General features: G+C 38.0%; 1 long non-coding RNA gene across 1 annotated transcript in view; it reads left to right on the top strand.

Moving 5' to 3' along the window:
• Positions 1 to 16,260, top strand: part of LOC110195750 (uncharacterized) — a 27,218-nt gene extending 10,958 nt beyond the window's left edge. The window contains exon 2 of the long non-coding RNA XR_013485329.1: positions 11,572 to 16,260. This is a non-coding gene — a long non-coding RNA (uncharacterized LOC110195750). The remainder of the gene's footprint in view (positions 1 to 11,571) is intronic.

The raw sequence follows: 16,260 nt of genomic DNA, 5'->3' as shown, positions 1-16,260 counted from the left end.
TAGCCTGGGGTGGCCCAAGGGCAGACAATGAAAGGAATTAAGTGGTCTGAGATGGGTTGAGAACCCCAGTGAAAGGGCTATTAAGTAGAATGGGGTTGGCCAGAGCCACTGAGAAAGGACTATTGAGTATCCAGGTGGGCTAGGATGGGCCAGTCCCTTGAGCCAGATGCCTTGGGCTTGATGCCAGTGATCTGGGCTGCTGAAATGTGTGGGAAAATTCAGGGACTACAGGGTTGCTTTCAAAGACGTGGTCTTTTCTTTTTAGGGGTTCAGGTCCCATCACCCTATCAGTAACTACTACCAAATACATATTTACCACAATGTAGAAATTATGGAGGTGGTTTTATTATTATATTCAAGAGTAGGTTTAAACCTCAGAGAAAATCTGAACAGTCACGAAGATTCTGACAAGGTTTCTTATAGACAAAATTACCTCAGAGTGACTGAGAAGTAATTCTTTTTTTCTTTTCTTTTTTTTTTCCTTTAAGGCAATTGGTGTTAAGTGAGTTGCCCAGAGTCACACGACTAATGTCAAGTGTTTGGTCTGAGGCTGGATTTGAACTCAGGTCCTCCTGACTTCAGGGCCAGTGCGCTATGCACTGCGCCACCTAGCTGCCCCCTGAGAAATAATACTTTTACATATTATAATCCTATGCATTTCTTTTAGGCCATAAAAGTTAAAAGAGATGATAGCTCTGTAATCCCGTACTTATTTCAATGTCATAAAAGTTGAACAAATTTAGTTAAACAGAATCATAATCTCCTATATCCCGTATGGAAACAAACCTGTCAAAAAAAACCTCTATATAGTAAATTAATTCTGGTTACAGATTAAAGTACATGAAGAGGATTCACAAATAGACCCATCGAGGAGGAGGATTTACATGTTGCCAAGGAGTCAGAAGCAGTTGAGATTCTTCCTCTGGCTTCTTATCTAAGGAAAGCTTATGGCATTTAAGTAAATTTTTACATCCCTAAAGACAGCTTTTGTTGAGGTGAGGTTGATATACTGACTTTTAGTTAACCAAAAATTGCAAGAGGAATGGCCCTGAGTCCTGAATAATAAAAAGGAAATTAAAAATTGCTATAACACCAGGAACGACCGCACTTCAAGGGGGAAAAATGATTCCTGGGTTGGGGATGCAAAGGAAGGCAAAGACCAGGGTGCGCTGGTTAAGTGTTTAACAATTAGATCTCTGAAAAATATAACACACTTTAAAATTTAATCTGCATTATTAATATTTTTCCATTATTTTCCTAAGTCTAGACAGTGGATAAAACAATAATCCATCACTGACCTATAGTGTTCATAGATGTATAGTTTGCCATTTTCTGAGGTGTAAATGATCACAATGAAAATGTAACAACCAGGAAACCATTTGAGCTGGTTTGGGCCCATCCCTGGGCACAGCCCCTATGTCTCCGTTAGCCCTCCGCCCTTTGTTACTACAATTTCTTATTGTTATTCAGGCATGTCTGACTCTGTGATTCCATTTGGGGTTTTCTTGGCAAAGACACTGGATTGGTTTGCTATTTCCTTCTCCAGCTCATTTTACAGATGAGGAAACTGAGGCAAACAGGGTTAAATGGCTTACCCAAGGTCACACTACTTTAAGTGTTTGAAGCTGGATTTGAACTTTAGGTCTTCTTGACTCCAGGTCTGGTGCTGTATTCACTGAGCCACTTAGCTGCCTCCCTACAATGTCTAGGAGGGCAAATGTGTTTTGTAGGGGAGGGAGAAGTAGGCTATTTCCTACCTTTTGCTAGGTGGCCAGATATGCTGCAAGACCACTGTACTGCTCACCAAAGGGCTTTCTAGGCTGGGATCAGGCCTTCCTTTCAATCCCTAGACTTGGTCAGAGTTGGGTTCAGTTACTTTTAAAAGCCTTTGCCTGACTGAGCTCCTTGAGAACAAAGACTGTCTTTTTGCATTTCTTTATATCTCTAGTACTTGGTCCCCAGTAGGCTCTTAATAAGTGTTTATTAATTGACTGACAAAAACAACTCATCCAGCAGAAGTCTGTTCCCTGTCTTCTTTCCCTTCTCTCCTCTTCTATCTCCCTTTCCTGTTACCTGCTCAATAGGTCCATCACCCCATCGCTATACCATCCCCCTCACCCCCATTTCTCCAGGTACCAGCCTACCACTGGCCCTGCCCTAGCCTTCTTTCTTAGAGGAATATGGCAGATTGTTATCATTCCTTTAAATGTTTCAGTCCCAAGGCAAATTCCCTGCCTCTCCTCCCCAAAATCTCCAATTGCCCAGCCCCAGTGGTGGCTCTAGTCTAGGGGAAGAGTGGGCAATGCCTTCGAGGCTCTCCTTGGTTGTCATATTTCTCCCAGCTCCTATCCCTATGCTTCCTGTTTGAGGTATCTCAAGTTAAGTGCATTGAATAGCCAGTCTAATTTTTCTCAAAGCCCTGTGTCTGCAAATCCCAAAGGGAGCAGAGCAGTCCCACAGTAAGTGGTCCAGACTAGGCACAAACTTAGATAGACTGACTCCAAGTTCAGTGCATTTTCCACTACACTCTTCCCAAAGCAGAAGTAGATGTTGCATGCCTTCCCTCTGTTAATTATCTCTTATTTAACCTCCATATAGCTTGTTTGTATATATTTGAGTTTTGTTGTTTTCCTCAGTAGATCTTGAGCTTCTTGAGGGCAGGGTCTGTCTTTTGCCTTTTTTTGTACCCCCAGCACTTAGCATAGTTCCTGGCACATAATAGGTGGTTACCAAATGTTTATTGATTGAGTAATTAATCATGGGGCACTGTATAGACCAGAGACTGGCCAGTAGGCTTAGAATCAGGGGTCATTTAAAATTTCAGTAGCAATTAAGGGTGTTGGGGCAGAGGACAAGGAAGGGAGGGACTAGTAAACTGGGTGGTTAACACAACTGACTTCAGAATCAGGAATTCGTGCTTTTGTTTCTTACTATTGTTGATAAATCACGTCTCTCCTTGGCTCTGTTTCCCCATCATTCAAATAAAGATAATTATAACGGAAACGCCTCACAGGAAAGTGGTGAGAATGGTTGCATTAAAAAATTATTAAATGGTATCCTAAGAGTTCCTTTTACATCTGTTTTATTCACACATGCCTTCCCAATAGCTCATTTCTGTTCTCAGAATCCCTTCCTAGGCAGGATATCATTTTGTGGAACTTCTCCCCTCCACCTCCAGCCAAAGGTTATCCAAACAGACTTTAGTTGTTCCTTTAAAAAGGCGTTTTCCCTCTGGGTTGGTTATTTGCACGAAAGCTTGTCCCTTAGGGATTCCCAGAGGAAGCCTGGCCAGTCAAAATTCTAATCTGTGTTCAGCTAAGAGGGCATTGGTTTACACACTGGATTCATTATCTTGTGAATGTTTGACCATCCAATCTTTCTACCAAGCAAAGAAAAGGTAAATCGCTCACAGTCCAGTGTAATTTTTCATTTTGCTTCTGTTTAGGTGAAAACGAATTAGGAGGGAAAAAAAAAATTCAAGTGCTTGATTAGAGCTCCCAAGTCCTAATTACAAGCCTGCAAAGCTGTTTTTCTCTCATGGGATGATGGATACAGTTACAGTTTCAAATCATATCTCAATAATTCGAGTTTTCCATTTCCCCCTAAGTAGCTTTCTCATTAATTTTTTTGAAGTTGGTGCTTAGAGAAATCTGGCCTCAGACACTTACTAGCTGTGTGACCCTGGGCAAGTCACTTAACCCTGTTTGCCTCAGTTTCCTCATCTGTCAAATGAGGAGAAGGAAATGACCAACCACTCCAATATCTTTTCCAAGAAAACCCCAAATGCTGTCACAAAGAGTCAGACCCTACTGAAATGACTGGACAAGGCTTAGAGAACATTTTTAAGAGACTTTCACTCTAATGCTAATATGAATCTCAAAATACAGATGTATCAATTAGATTCCTAGTGCAAAAAAATAAAGTTGGAATGTGAGACATGGTTTAGCTCTCTGGAGAAATTCGAAGTTTGAAAGCATTACATCTACATAATCTTTCAATGGTGAGGTGCCAAATCTCTACTTAATTACTTCCTTTTGTAGAGGTAAAGGTGACTAGGAAATCACTTCCTTCCCATTCCTAGTCTTCATTTAAAATGCAAAATACAGGTGGATCACATCTGATTTATTCAGTTCAATTTAACCAACCAGTGAGAGCCATCACTACTTTCTAGGCCTAGGTAGGGGGTGGGTGTGGGTGGGAATAGGAAAGGTTTACAATCTAATTGAAAGACTGTTCTAGATTCACAAATAAGTATAATTCATCACTAAGTGGGAAAAATATGAAGAAGATATTATGAGAATTCAAAGGTAAGAGGGCTCAATAGTGGTTAGAGGCAATCCAGCTGTCAGCATGAGGGTTTAGCTATCAACTAAAATCTTAGCTCACATTTAACACTTTGAAGGAATTAGTTAATATCTAACTAAAACATATTCAGGGGAGTTGGAGTGGAAAGGAACCCAGCAGAAAATGGGAAGGGTGGGTAGTGAGAGAACCCACCAATATGGAAGAAAGGGGCTTGGTATGAAAGGTAGCAGGGCAGCAGACAGGATTCACCTACTTTAGTTTTGCTGAGGCCCTATAGTGTGTAATTTTGGAATAGGTGATAGGTTGCTGACTCCTAGTTCATCAATTCTTTAGGTCATGTCTACATTAGTGGGAGTGTCACAGTTCACTTAATGTCAATATAAGAATACAAGTGATATAGTTGGATAGCATATATTTCTACAAAAGAGGCAACGTGATATCCTGAAAAAGGTATTAGACATGGAATCATGAAAGACCCAGAGTTCTAGTACTGTCTCAGACACAATCTGTCTGTGTTACTCTGGGGAAATTAGTTAACTTTTCTGATGAGCCTCACTTTCTTCATTTATAAAATGAGGACAGTTATTACAGTTAGCATTTATATATAACTTCAGGGTTTGTAGTGCTTTACATTTGTTATCTCAGTCATTCAGTCAATAAACATTTATTAAGAGCCTACTATGAGCCTTTCTGCCAACATTTTCTATCTTTTCTGAATACTGCGTGTTCATATACTTTGACCATTTATCAGTTGAGGGAATAACTCATATAAATTTTACTTAGTTCTCTAAATATTTGAGAAAAGTGAGGCCTTTAGTGGAGAAACTTGCTATAAAATCCCCCTGCCCCACCCCCTTCCTGCTTTTCTTCTAATCTTGGCTGCATTGGTTTTTTTTAATAAAAACTTTTTAATTGAATATCATCAAAATTATCTATTTTAAATCCCATAATGTTCTCTATCCCTTGTTTGGTCATAAATTCTTTCCTTATCCATAGATCTGACAGGCAAAGTATTCTATGCTTCCCTAATTTGCTTATGATATCACCTTTTATGTCTAAATCATGTACCCATACATAATATGTATCCGTATATAAGAATAATTAGACTACCTGAAAACTATGAGCAAAAAAAGAATCGTGATACAAAAATACAAGAAATAATCAAAGAAAATTGTCCTGAAGCATTAGAACAAGAGGAGAGAGTAGAAATAGGAAAAAAATCCACTGATCACCACCTGAAAGAGATCCTATGAGGAAAACACACAGGAATATCATAGTCAAATTCTGAAACCCACAGCTCAAGGATAAAATATTATGAGCAACAAGAAAAAAAAAACTTAAATATGGCAGTGCCATACTTAGAGTCACACTAGACCTAGCAGTGACAACACTGAAAGACTTCAGGTCTTGGAGCTCTGTATATCAAAGGGCAAAAGAACTGGGGTTCTGGCCAAAAATATCATACCCCCAAAGCTACACATAATCCTAAATGAAAAAAAAAGACATTTAATGAATTGTCAGACTTTGAGGATTTTGTTTAAAAAAAACAAACTTGAACTCAATACAAGGTTTGACATGCAAGAGCCAAGAGAAATATAAGGTACATACCAAATCCTAATTACAAGGGATTCAATAAGGACGGACTATTTATCTTTTATGTATGTAAAATGTAAGATGTATGTCTAAGATTGTTACTAGTAATTGAGTAGTTCATAAAAAAAGATTGGGGTAGATCTGAGTATGATATGATTTTAAAAAATAAAACTGTTTAGAAACAGCTAAAAAGAGTAATTATCTTATACAAATGAGGTGCAAGAGGAAGAACCATCACAGAGGAATTAGTTGGGGGAGAAGGGCTGGTAGTTCAGGAAACTTTCATTGGGAATGGATTCAAGAGGAAACAATACATATACATCTAGAAGAGTATAAAAGGCTTCTAAATTCAGAAAGAGAATGCTAAGGGGATAGGGAGGGGAGAGAGGATAAGGGAGGGATCTTTAGAGGGGAGGGTGAGGGTGAATAAGTTCAAGTGGGATATAGAAGGGTATTTAGATTAATGGGAATGGGAGGATTAGGGAGGGATCCTGGGGGGGGTAGGTTAAGTAATAGAAGGGCTAAATCTCTATTAAAGATAGTGGGTAGAAGTGAAGTAGAGGAATCGGGAGGGATAGGTAATAAGAGATATGCACAAACATAAAATGAAGATCAAGAGCAGAATTTGTTAGGGAAAAAAGATCAGGGGTGGTAATCATAATCTCAGACAAAGTTAAGGCTAAAATAGATTTAATTAAAATTGAAAAACAGAGAAACTACACTATGTGTCAGCCATATTTATCAACATTATATATGAATAGTTATGGACTATTTAAAACAGCTAGACAATATAAGGTGGAAATATTGCTGAGATGTAGAAAATGATGAGTTGATGGACTTGGAAAAATATGGAAAGACTTGGACTTATGAAGGAAGAAGTTATCTACCCTCAGAGAAACAGAGGATAAATAAGTATAGTATGGTCTTATATAGATGCATATGAATGTATATGGCTATATATGACTGGGAACATCAATATCTAAGTATGTATACGTGTAAGTGTATGTATGAGTATATGTGTGTATATGTATATATGCATATCTTTGTGTGTGTGTGTACATATGTATGTGTATATATATATGCATATAATATACATGCATAAATATATTCACGCTTAATTGTAGCCTTCTGTGGCAGGGAGGGAAGGAAGAGGGAAAAACAAGTAAAAAGTGCATAGCAGAGAACAAAAGAAAACTTACAAGGAAGCAAAGAAAAGATGGACAGCTCTCAACACAATGCATAGTTTTTATTATATAGGCTTTCTTAAAATGGAAATTTATCTTCATATAGTTTTAATCCTCTCACATTCTGCTGTGCACATGGCAATGTTTTTTTTCTTATTTTGCATTATTTTAGGATTTAAGTTTGTTTCTTTTTTCTTATTTTGTATTTAAGTTTTAAAAAAAATTACAAAAAAAAACCACCCCAAAAATGTACCAATTCTGACCTTATCTTGGTATATGATGTAAAGTATTGAACTGTTCCTGGTTTTTGCCAAACTGCTTTCCAGTTTTCTAAGCAATTTGTGTCACATAGTGAATTCTTTTCCCAGAAGTACGGATCTTTTGCATTTATCAAAAACTAGATTACTATGGTCATTTACAATTATGTATTGTGTACCTAATCTATTCTACCGATCCGCCACTCTGTTTCTTAGCCAGATTGTTTTGAGCACTGCTGCTTTGTAGTACAGCTTGAGATCTGTTACTGCTATTCCACCTTCCTTCACATTTTCCCCCATTGAGTCCCTTGATATTCTTGACCTTTTGTTCTTCCAGATGAATTTTGCTATTTTTTCTTGCTCTATTAAAAATTGTTGGTAGTTTGATTGATATGGCGTTGAATAAGTAAATTAATTTAGGTAGAATTGTCATTTTTACTGTATTGGCTACTCATGAGCAATTAATATTTATCCAGTTCTTTAGATCTGACTTTATTTGTGTGAAAAGTGTTTTGTAATTATGTTCATATAGTTCCTGGGTTTGTCTTGACAGGTAAACTCTCAAGCATTTTATATTGTCTGCAGTAATTTTAAATGAATTTCTCATTTATCTTTTCCTGTTGGACTTTGTTGGTAATATATAGAAATGCTGATGATTTATGTGGGTTTATTTTTGTAACCTGAAACCTTTGCTGAAGTTGCTAATTACTTGAACTAGTTTTTTTTTAGTTGATTCTCCTAAGTATACCATCATATCATCTGCAAAGAGTGATAATTTTGTTTCCTTATTGCCTGTTCTAATATCTTCAACTTCTTTTTTCTTCTTGTATTACTATAGCTAGCATTTCTGGTATAGTATGGAATAACAGTGCTGATAATGGTCATCCTTGCAGGGAGGTAGAGTGAGCCTGCCTTTAGTGATAGGCATGGATGAAAGGCCCTTCAGAAGAAACTTGGCTATCTCTAAGGTTGTTCAAAGGAAAATGCTTTGGACTTTTGCCCAAATAAAAGAGGCAAAGCTCAGGAAAAGAAAATTAAAAAGGAGTTTATTAAGAATGCCAAGGCAGAAAACATTGGCAGGATGGCTGCCGGGACCAATGCGGGATTCAAACCATGGCAGTTTTTATAGACAACACTATGTGATAAGAAAGGTAATCCTGATAGGTACATGTTTACAAAGGGGACGGGCCATTTTGTTTTAGCTTCTCCCCCATTGCTGTATCATAAGGAAATGAGATTAGAGACAAAAGGATGGGATGAACATGTATGGGACTATGGCCAGACTGGCAGATAGGGCAAGGGGACCAAGAGTGCATGTCACAGACAAGCTGATGACTCAGCTAACAGACTAATTAATGCCATGTGCTGACTCAAAGATACTTACTGCTTAGACAGGTAAGACTGGTACAATGGGGTCACTTAAACTGGCTCAGTACAAATTTCAATAAACCTTTGACACTCGCTCTGTGACCCTGGGCAAATCATCTCTCAATATCCCTGACAATTTTCTAAAACATGAAAGTTTGTAAAATTTTTGATTAGCAATTGTAGAGGAATTTATTAGAATATAAACTCCTTGAAGAGAGAGACTTCAGTTTCTTTTTCTTTATATCTCCAATGAAACTTGAGTTTGTCTGGGCATGCTCAGTTCACTTACGTAGAAGACACCTGAGGTGCCTTTTGAGCATGTCCAGATTGTGCAACATGGAGGCCTCTGTGTCCCTGAACCTGTTAATGGGTACAGCCTCTGTATCTTTAAAACTGGTGAGACTGTGCCTGGTTGTTCCTCCCCCTACTCCCACCTCCATCTTTGTTTGCCCTGCATTGACACTCCCCTTTTGGCCACTCTTACCTGCTTCATCTAGAGGGTGAAGATCACAGCTCACCTACAGCGTGAGTATCATGAAGTGAACTAGTGAAAGGGAAAAAACTCCCCTCTTTCCTTCCTTCCTTCCTTCCTTCCTTCCTTCCTTCCTTCCTTCCTTCCTTCCTTCCTTCCTTCCTTCCTTCCTTCCTTCCTTCCTTCCTTCCTTCCTTCCATCCATCCATCCTTTTATTCCAGCTCCCAGAAATGGGCCTGGGGTGGTTGTCTCTATTCTATGTTATTTGTCCTCCTCAATTTCAGATGATCCCCACTAAATAGGAATTTAAGTCATGACTACCTTGGAGCCAGGATTGTAAGCAGCATGGTGTAGTCAGCCAACCTGGCATGGAAGCCTTGAGAAGCCAGGGTGCCTGGAACTTGAGCCCTAGTGGGGTTTGAACTTGGAACTGGGATTGTGTTCTATAGTGCCTGAGATGAACTTAATCTCCTTCTTTTCCCTAGGGACTGAGGTGGTGCAAAAGGGGAGGTGGATTATGTCTCCCACCTGTTGGGGTGGTTAAGTTTGTATGATTGTAAAATTATACTTTTTGAAGTTAATATTTCTGTATAAAAGGGAATCTGATTGTTAATGGCTAAATGGAACTCAGGTGCAAGGAGACCAACCTCCCTACAATTGAAGGAACACCATTGTCGGTTTTTAAAATTAAATTATTTTGATTTATCAGCAATCACTTCCATATGCTTTTGAGTTTAAAATTTTTCTTCCCCTTCCTCCCCGCCACCCTCCCCAAGATGGCACACAATCTGATATAGATAGGCTATACATATCCATTCCTATTAAACCTATTTTCACATTAGTGATGTTGTAAGGGAACACCGTTGTTGAGGGCTGGAGGGCTAGAGAATGTAGAGAGAGATCCCAGATTACCTTAACGGTACTAGAGAACACTGGGAGTAGAAAGATATCTAACCTACCTGGCCTTCTGGCAGTGGGGTCCAAAGTGGCTGGTTTTATAACAGCATTTAGCACAGTCCTTAGCCCATAGGAAACACTGAATAAATGCTTTTTGATTGATTGATTGATTTCCTCACCAGATGAGCTCACAGGTTGAGATGGAAAAAAAAGTTAGGTATAGGATACACAAAGGTGGGAATTATGGAGGGAGTATCCAGTTGGGGGCTGGCCATCTTCCTTCCAAGTACCCCAGTGTTGCTACATCCCTGAATGCAGGGTTTGGATTAGATGCTTCTGGCTCTAGTACTCCAGGATTCAATGACTTACTCCAGGTGGCACAGTCAGTTGGCAGAATCTATATTAGAACTCAAGGTAGCTGACTCCTAGTTGTCTTCTAGTCTCACCTTGCTGCCAACTCTTATTGGATTTTTTTAGGGGAGGTTTCCCCCTTGTGTAACAAATCTTTTCAAAGGTCAATAAAGTTGATGATTAATAAATCACTGTAGGGTAGTCACCGGGTGTTATTGAAGAAAGATGGAGTAATGCACAGGGTGGAATCTTATTAGCTTCCCTACAGATAACCTGAATTACCTTTTTGTCAGTTATGCACATATCCTCAGATGCACCAGTGTAGGAAAACAAATGACAAATCGAATAAATAAATGTCACAGTGTTGTGCACTGTGTGAAAGTGATGGATATGGAGTCAGAAGACCTGGGTTTGAATCTCAGCTTTGTCACTTACTACCTGTGTAACCTTGAGTAAATCACCTAATCTCTCTGGCTCTCAGTTTCTTCATCTATAAAATGAATGTGTTGAATTATCTCCAAGTTCCCTCCCAGTTCTACATCTATGATTTTATGATTACCAAGCTGGGAAACCTCTGCCCTTGGACCCTCTTCTCCTTATTGGTTTCTTTCTACCCTGGACTACTATTTTAGGAAGGGCCCCATCCATGCTTTACTTCAATCTCACCTTGACTTTCTCTGGACTCCACTTCCTTCTGCTTGCCTGCCACATTGCCCTTTCTCCAGTACCTGTCTGTCTGTCTCTCTTGTTTGTCTGTGTATCTCTGTCTACCTAATTATCTTTCTATCCATCATCTATCTCTCTATCATCTTATCTGTCTTTCTAGATATTTATCTTTCTATCATCTATCTCTATCTATAATCTGTTTCATCTATCTGTGTCTATCTACCTGTCTGTCTTTCTGTCATCTATCTATCTGTCTGTCTGTCTATCACCTATGATCCCAAGTGTGCACAAAGATGTATTTATGTATTTAATATGTATTTAAACTTCATTTTTTCAAACAGTTTCAAGTTTTAAGAAATCTTATATGCTGAGATGTAAGTCCCCAGCAGTCTACTGCTATTTGCTGTGCTAGATTGTTAACATAAAAATCTGAGCTTGGTTTTCATGCCCCGCATTTTTCTTGTTTTTTTATTCCAGTGCTGGAAAAATAGTCCTTCATCAACATGGAGAATACATTCAAGCCTCACCTGGCTAGGATTGGCAGGTCCAGAGCAAGTACCAAATAGGTTTCCTGGACAATTTCCCTATTAGGTACCCATTTAAAAATAAAATTACATATTCTTTTTAAAAATTAAATGTTTTATTTACTAAATGTTCAATAAGATATTGACTATTAATATAACTAATGCCATTTTCTGAGTAATTATTTATTTTCAAATCAATTTCAAGGCAAAAGTATAACCACTTTTCATTCACTTCACTAAACCCCCCAAGAGGATTCAATGTTTGTCTTTCATTTTCATTCAGTTTTCCTTTTGTACAGTGGGACGATGCTCTCTATCTTTAGGATCATAAGCTCATAGATTTTGAGCTGAAAGGGACCTTGGTGGTCATATCCAGCCCAGTCCTTCATTTTGCAAAATGAAAAAACTAAAGCTCAGCAAAGTTCAATGACTTAAGGTAGAATTTGAATGCAGGTTTTCATGAATCCAAGTCCAGCACTCTATCTACTATGTCATCTTCCCTGTCATCTGGGTAGGCTTTTTTCATTTTGCATTATGTTGTAACCCAAATTTTTTTTGTATCCTTCATGCTTCTAAGTTATAACTAACATTTTTATATCACTTACTATGAGTCAGGCACTGTGTTAATCCTCACAACAACCTGGGGAAGTAGGTGCTGCTATTATCCCTATATTAAAGATGAGGAAACTGAGGTAAACAGACTTACCCAGAGGCACACAGCTAGTTAAGTGTGTGAGGCTAGATTTGAACTCAGTTCTTTTTGACTCCATGTCTGCACTCTATCCATTATACCACCTAATTGTCATTAGAGTATTCTATTACATTAATGTTATTAGGTACACTTTTTGATTCTACCACGCAAAGGTTTTAGGACAAAGGGAGAGTTTTCTCTAATGGTTTTGCCTGAGTGGTCCTTCCTTTTCACTACTGAATGAAAGGAGTGCTGGACCTGGAATCAAAAGTCCTCTTGGGTTCAAATTCTAGCTCTGCAAGTTAGCTGTGTGACCTTATTAGCCTCAATTTCCTCCACTGTAAAAGGATAGTGCTTGCATCCCTTACAGCTTTTTCCATGGGGAAAACATTTTCTATATGTTGAAAATCTATGTAAAATGTGAACTAATATTAATAGGATTTCTAGTTAGAACGTACAGTTACCTCATTACATGTAGTATGAGTGGTTAGAAACTAATAACATACAGGTAGGTGTGGTACACAGTCATATTATATGAAATAGCCTGATAACTTCATTCTTTAATCAGTCTCCTAGTAGGCTGTTACCTTTTTTTATTTCCAGGTCATCTGGTATAATCCTTTTACACCAACCTTCGGATTCCTTATCACACCTTTTACATCTTCTACTAGGCTGAGTTATAGTTCTCTCTCCCTTGGGTCTCCTAGTGAAAAAGCAAAGATATCCCTTGGTTCCAAGTCTACTGCCTCAGTTCCAGATCTGAATTTCTCCCTCCACAGTTATTTAAGCTCTAACCTTCTAACACTCCCCTGGTTTTCCACCCAGAGAAATCTTCCAGAATGGATCTCTCCCTTTCCTGATGCACCGGCCTGAGCTACTTCTCCTGGTGCTCCCTGTCCCAGTTGTCAGTTCATCCTATGATTCTGTTTCTCTGAAATACTCCTATCTTAATGGATAATCACGTTCTCTAAAAAGCTTCTATTATCCTAGTGCTGTCATGGTCTATACATCTAGGTCTGTGTTATAAACATTTCATTGTATAACCACAACGTGATACAGTAAAGAACATTGGCTCCAGTATTGCTTTTGATGCTTACTACCTGTGTTTCCCTGGGCAAGTCAGTTACCTCATGGACTTCTGTTCTTCATTTCTAAAATAAGGAAGGTGGACAAGATGGCCTCCGAGACCCATTCCATGTCTAGATCTATGATTCCATGAGTAATTATTAATGCAAACATTGATATGTTTTATATAAAAACCATAGGCATTTGCATTTTGTTGTTGTAGTACAGTCATTTCAGTTGTATACCACTCTTTGTGACCCCGCTTGGGATTTGCTTGGCAAAGATACCCAAGTGGTTTGCCATTTCCTTCTCCAGTTCATTTTACAGATGAGGAAACTGAGGCAAACAGGGTTAAGTGACTTGCCTAGGGTCACACAGCTAATCAGTCTCTAAACCCAGACTTGAACTCAAGAAGATGAGACTTCCTGTTTGCAAGCCCAGTGCTCTAGCCATTGTACCACCTGGCTGCCCCACCTAGCTGTACCTAGCTGCTGCATTTGCATTAGACCCTCCTCTTTGGTAGAGAGAGTGATTACTCTGCTTGCACAAATGATCATTGTCTCTACCCATGAGGAAGTCTTATGCAAATACTTAGGTTTGAGCCCTGGGGGACATATCTAAACCTCAGCTTTAAGCAGACAAGGGCACTCTTAAATCCAGATATTTTTTGTGGAGTGGGGTTGTCATACAGATCATTATGCCTGCGTTTTAGTAATGTAGAATTTTTAAGTAAGAGGTTCACTGCTTGGAAGATAACATCAAACAGAAGTACTTGGTATTTGAACGTTATTTGTTGTGCCTTATTAATGACTGGACTAGAAACCAGGGACCTATCCAAAACAGCTGTTGTTCCTGCTACTCCCCTATTTCACCAAGATGTTGTAGATACAGTAGGGGATTTTGTTGTTATTGTTATTATTGGATAATTGTAATGTTTCAAAACATTTCAAATATTTTGTTTTTTTAAATTACATCTAAAAATAATTTTTAACGTTTGTTTAACATTCTCTCCTTCCCTCCCTTCCACCCTCAATGAGAAGAGAAGCAATTTGATATCCATTATATAATTTGATATTGATTAGTCATGTAAAACATTTCCATATCAGTTATGTTATAAAAGAAAACATAGACCAAAAAAAAAAGAAAGTAAAAAAAGTATACTTCTATCTGCATTTGAACTCCATCAGTTCTTTCTCTGGAGTGTTCATGTGAGTCTTTCCAAGTTTTTCTAAAAGAATCCTGCTTGTTATTTCTTTCTTTTGTATTTTGCGTATTTTTAATAGCAGTTTTCCTTTATTAACAGAGGTAAACTTTTAGGAGAATAAATAAAGCTCCATCTCCTCACCTATGAAAATTATTTTTTGCTATGGGCAAGTGGCTATTTTCAAGGCTGGACTCATCACTGAAATTAATATAATTTACTGTTTAACCTTTTTTTGGACTGGTTAACTTTATTAAGTAGTAAAAATATAGTTATTTTTTGAGGACAGTGCTTAAAATTATCTCAATACGTAATTGCATCTTTTTTTTTTCAATTTTTTCACATTTTTGCTTAAAGTTTTGAGTACCAAATTCTATCCCTGCTTCCTTTCTTTTCCTCCCCCCTCCCTGAGACAGTAAGCAATCAGATATAGGTTAAACATGTACAATTATGTAAAACATTTCTATATTAGTCATTTTGTACAAGAAGACTCAAACAAAAGAAAAAATGAAAGAAAGTGAAAAATAACATGCTTCAGTCTATATTCAAACAATATCAGTCCTTCCTCTGGAGGCGATAGTATGCTTTATCATTAGTCTTTTGGGACTGTCTTGGATCATTGTGTTGCTGAGAATAACTAAGTCATTCACAGCTGATCATCGTGTAATATTGTTGTTACTGTGTACAATGATCTTTTGGTTCTGTTTACCTCACTCAGCATCAGTTCATGTAAGTCTTTCCAGGTTTTTCCAAAACCATCCTGCTTGTCATTTCTTGTAGCACAATAGTTTTCCATCAGAGTCATATGCTACAACTTGTTTAGCCACTCTCCAATTGATGGGCATTCCCTTGCCACCACAAAAAGAGCTGCTATGAATATTTTTGTACATGTAAGTCCATTTCCTTTTTTAATTTCTTTGGGATATAGACCTAGTAATGGCATTGCTGGGTCAGAGGGTATGAACAGTTCAATGATCCTTTGGGCACAGGTCCAAATTGCTCTCCAGAATAGTTAGATCAGTTCATAACTCCACCAACAATGCACTAGTGTCCCAATTTTCCCACATGCCCTCTGCCATTTGTTATTTTGATTTTCTGTCATAGAAGCCAATCTGATAGGTGTGAAGTGCTACCTCAGAGTTGTTTTAATTTGCATTTCTCTAATAATGATTTAGAGCATTTTTTCATATGATTATAGGTAACTTTGATTTCTTTGTCTGAAAATTGCCTGTTCTAGTTGTAGTGTTGATGGTCAGATTCAACTTTAATATTGAAAGGCTACAACCAGGAAGGATAATTTTCAAGAAAGGACAATTTCTTCTCTTCAAATAGAAACAAGCTGCCACTAATCCATACATATGATTCCCTCTGGGCTGTGCATTGATTCCAATCAATCAATAGACATTTAAGGACCTCCTAAGTACCTATTAAGTGTGTTTACACTGTGTTAAGTGCTGTTCTTAAAATGTAATATTATCTATGTCTTATTGTATTTTTATTTATTTTGTTAAATATTTCCCAGTTACATTTCAATCTGTTACCAGCAACACTGGAAAGTATTGAATGCTTCGTGAAGCCCTCTGGCTGTTCTGTTTCTTTGACCCTCTGGCCTATACTATAAAAAAGAAGTTCAGGTTGCAAACAACTTACTGTATCATCCCAATAAACTACCGTGGTTCACAGTT

This window comes from Phascolarctos cinereus, unplaced genomic scaffold (genome assembly GCF_003287225.1).
Source record: "Phascolarctos cinereus isolate Bilbo 61053 unplaced genomic scaffold, phaCin_HiC Scaffold_3;HRSCAF=262, whole genome shotgun sequence".
In the NCBI taxonomy this organism is placed as follows: Eukaryota; Metazoa; Chordata; class Mammalia; order Diprotodontia; family Phascolarctidae; genus Phascolarctos; species Phascolarctos cinereus.
Note: the sequence above shows the minus strand (reverse complement) of the source record. Positions and strands in the feature narration are given on the sequence as shown.